The sequence below is a fragment of the Ambystoma mexicanum genome, chromosome 10, assembly GCF_040938575.1.
Source record: "Ambystoma mexicanum isolate Mex_15411 chromosome 10, UKY_AmexF1_1, whole genome shotgun sequence".
NCBI lineage: Eukaryota > Metazoa > Chordata > Amphibia > Caudata > Ambystomatidae > Ambystoma > Ambystoma mexicanum.
Window position 1 is genome coordinate 1,148,312,923 of NC_090932.1, and position 4,772 is coordinate 1,148,317,694.

Here is a 4,772-nt window from a genome sequence, read left to right on the forward strand (position 1 = left end):
CAGAAGAGTCTCAGGCCAGTGGGGCTGGGCGACGTCCGTGAACAATTCCAGAGCAGAGGCAAGAGAGAGGTAGCCAGGCCCAGCAGAACAGGACCAGTGGCACCTTAGAAGGCATTGGTTCAGGTGCAATACATTGTGCCCTAAAGCATGGATTAAATGTGGGGACTTGCTTGGTGCATTGGAGTCTAAAAGGCATATAGCATATCACAACATAGCATAGCACAGCTCCCAGGTCACTCCTGCTGTTAAACCAAAATGACCACTTGTTCTATTTTCCATTAATGTAATCATGCACTACACTCACATAGCAGTTTTGTTCACAGATGTGATGATATGTTATTTTTTTAATTTTTTTGTTTTATCTGGTTTAATTGTATAAAACAATTTTTACAAAGTTGAAGAGGGGAAAAAAAGAGAAATCCCCACATTAACTGGTCCGGATTCCCCGCAAAATCATTCTTTGTCCAGAACCCCAAACATCTCAAAATTCCCCGAAAGGCTCCGTCAGATCAATTCTTTTTCGATTCTAGTTCAAATTCAAAATCAGAGTCAGCGTCCCCCCAGGAAAAGGTAAGGTGAGGACGCCCAGCTGGCGATCCTACTCACTCATAACTACCGTCAGGTAAGCAGTTCAATCTCTCGGAAGAAGCCCACCACCGCAATCACCCAAGTAGTCTTCTCCCCACTTAGAAGCCGACACCACCATTCCTCTTCATCATAGACATGTAGACTTTTGAACAAGTGCCCCAGATGTCTCAGGCGGGGGCCCGTGACTCCTAAGCAGTTTAGCAGGAGGTGCCTTATGGTTTCTGCCATCTCTAACTTTCTGCAGAATCTGCAGGCTTCATCCGATACCAATTTTCTTCGGAATAGGACTTCCCTTGTGTGAAAATGTTCAGGGGGATTCTTAAGAAGTTCACCCTGAGAATGGGATCCGGCCCTTTTAACAAGTGAGGCTTAAGTTTGTTCACTTTAGTCAACTGTGGAGGCAGATCTGTGAGCAATTTTGATGCGGCTGCTTTTTCCAAAGTATCAATCCAATCTTGATGTAGTAGACGCAATTTGACCTTAGAAGGGTTGTGAATTAATTTGTCTTTAGAGCTTCCAGCGCCCTCTAGGATTGAATCGATCTTTGCCGCCCATTTTATTAGCATTTTGCATGATCCCGACTGAATTTCTTGCTGGATTTCTTGCATAATCAGTGGGGAGCTTGGAAGTAAAGACTTTCGAAATAGCATAGCTTCGTTACAATGGAGGTCAAAGATTGTAGAGAGAGTTCCCTTCTTATTAACACCATTGGTAGCAAGTCAGGAAGGTTAAGAATCTTTCTCCAATAAAATCCTTCCAGTTTTGTTATTTTATATTTGATTCTGTTTTGGCATGTGTAATGCAAATTAAAGCCTGTAGAAGATCGGTGCGATTTTAAAAAATATTAACCCAATACCCCCAAGTGTCAAGTGCATAATTCTGAGTAATGCGTTAGAATGGTGTCTCTTTGAATCTAAAGAACTTCACACATTCCTGGCTGTATTAGTTTAATCATGCTGATAGGCGCACACATTCTCAGGCAGGCTGCTTCTCTCGCTACGACACTGCCTGGGGTACATATCAGCATGAACATGACTAATGACCTTGTGTCCACTTTCAACAGCCTCAACTGAGGTTTAGTTAAGGATCCCGGGGGCAGGCCTGACCACAGGCAATCAAGACACCATCTTTGATTCTCTAAAACTTTTTGTGTGTGTTGTGCCGTGGCTTTTGCATGCAGTCGTTCTCTCCAAAATCCCAAAAGGACTTCAAAACCTTTTAACAACTGATAATTAATTTGGCAAAAACTAAGATCTTGATCTGCGGAACCAACTGCCAGATCAATAAATGCTCATATATTTGGTGTCTAGATGGTTCACGCTTGGAAGTGGTTAAGCAAGTACCGCTATTTGGGCGTGAACACCAATAATCACTTCTCCGATTTGCTGTATTGCACTGAGTTAAGGAGAAAAGTTCAACTGTTGCACAAGCTCACATTATTCATACGCAATACAGCAAATACTCTACTGAACCATGGTGTTGAGACCAGAACCTGGAAGAAGACAGTGTTCTGTTTGAGAATAGAGTGTCTCTTCTGGAAGCAAGTGCTATCTTTGCCTGCCAGTCAACCCATGTGCACAGTAAGGAACGAATTGGGGCTGCTTTCACTTGGCATCTCTTATGTCTGGAAATTGTGCAGTCTGTATACAAAATGCTTGCTGGATGACAACCCTCACTCTCTGCTATATACTTTGGCCTCTTATGTGAATTCTATGAGGACCATTTCATGATAGTCTGAAGTAATGAGCCTGCAGATATTTCAACTGTGCTTCTTACGACCAACCCAGATCTGACAAAGCAGAAATTATTGCGCTATGACTGGATTTTAACCCAACAACAATGCATGACTCATCAACATTTCAAATGTGGACACTTCAAAATCAAGAGCCTCTTTGAAGCAGAATCCTACTTCTCGAGGTTGCCTTGTTCGATGTATAGGAATCTTTTTCTTCGATTTCGGCTAAATTTGTGGCCAACAAGAGAGGTCAGGGCCAATCTGAGAGAAATTGCCAGGGTGGACAGCTTGTGTAGATTTTGTCAAAATCCAAAGGAATCTGAGACACTCCAGCACTTGCTTATATATTGTCCCTCATTGTCAGCATCCTTTTCTTGCAACCACTATTTCAGGATTATTCAGATTTTACCTGTGACTTTTTATGGTACAAAGGTTTAAACGGTGAGCGCATTTGCGTTAGTATCACAGCCATGACATTTTTATTGTCATTAGATTTGGGAAAGTCTAAACGTACTCTTCTCTCCTTCGTAAGTTGTGTCTTTTACTACTCTAGGCCGTGTGGGTTCTAATTATTGATATAAGGTTAAAGGTTTCCATTTTTAGACTCATTTTGCTACATATATGTTTTATATTTCTCACTAGCAGTCGATGGGTTTGGTTAAAAATGTTGCACATAAAGTGAAAGTGCTGAACTTGCTTTTCTTTTAACATTGTGATTTTTGGTACGTTTGTATGGCAAGATTATGTAATGATGCATTCCTCATTTCCTTTTCTATTTATCTAATTAATAATTTGTATGTTAATTTGCTTTGTATCTATTGAAAGTTTGATTTCTTTCAACCATAAGAATAAAAAATAAATAAACAGAAAATAACAATGACGGTATCAATTCTAGTGAAGCCCTGCTCGCCTTCAAAGATATGAAGCAAGCCACTCTGTTACTGCGCACATTAAACAAAATAAGATGCACATTAAACAAAATAAGATTATCTATTATCAGTTGTGACAGACCTGTGGTTGCTGTTGATGTTACCACAGCACCCCTATTGTCTCTAGCTCTTATCAATGCCAGATCTGTTATTAAGAATGCTGTTGCTATCATTGATTTTATTCATGCCACCAACCTGGACATCCTCTTTACAACCAAGTCGTGGTTTACCTCCACTTGTATCACATTGTTCAATCTTCTGGTACCAGAGTATTTTCAGATTAAATGGCCCCAATAGGGAGACTCAGAAAGGAGGTGGGGTCGCCATCTTGGCAAAAACCCCTATTGAGTTGTTGAACTTCCATTCCCTAGCCTGGGACTCTACAGCCCAGATTTTGGCCTGTACTTGTCACCTGACCCCCAAAGAAACAGGTCAACTGATTCTATGTTCTAGACCCCCATGACCAGCCAGCTCTTTCTTGGACACTCTTGTTGCCTACATGGGCACAGAAGCACTTTGCCATTCGAAATTGATTATTTTAGGCAACCTCAATATATGGTGCAATGAACCGGGAAAAGTAGATTGAAGACATCTTAATGACATTCTGCAATCACATGATCTTCAATTATGATCTAGTTTAGCGATGCATATAGGCAGTCACTGTCTGGAACTCATACTTTTCAGAGGGTTAAACCTATGCCATCACGAAAATAAGCCAGTCAGCTGGTATGACCATTTTATGGTGCACTTTACTATGGCAATTAACTGTACACCATGCAGAAAGAACATGAGTGCCAACCTAGAATTGCGCCATTGAAAAAGAGACCTTGACCGTATCTCCAGCAACAAACTATTTGGTGACCATACGACAACTCAGCCTGCCATTACTTGTACAGCTTCATACACTAAATTGATGACACACATGCAAGCCAATTGTGACATCGCTGCCCCCGCAAAACATTTAAGTAACTTCCCAAGAGAAACCACCTATGGTCTAATGATGAATTAAAAACCCTTAAGGGACTTTATCGAAACATTTTAAAAAATCATGGCTTAAAACCACAAACACAAATGACCACTTTGAAGCTAAACTTACCTTAAAGACATACAAGGAAGAAATTATGATAGCCAAATCCCTATGCCTTCAAAAGCAAATTAACCTTGCTGATAACAGACCCAGAGCCCTGTTCAAGGTAACCAGAAATTTCACCAGTCCTATTTGCATTAATGCCAGCCTCCCTGCATCTAAAAGCAATGGTCAATGATTTTAACGCCTTCTTTTTGGAAAACATTGATTTGATAAGGATCAATATCAATGCTCAGTTTGCTGCCCCACAATCTAATGTGACTATTGAGGCAACAGCCTCGGACAACTAGGCAACAACACAGAAAACAACGCCAACCTGATAAGTAATCTTAAACCTACTTACCTCAGCTATGATCCTATTTCGGACTACCTGGCCAAACAGCATGCACATGCTCTTAGTGGGATCTTTCAGGCTCTGGTTAATGCCTCTTTA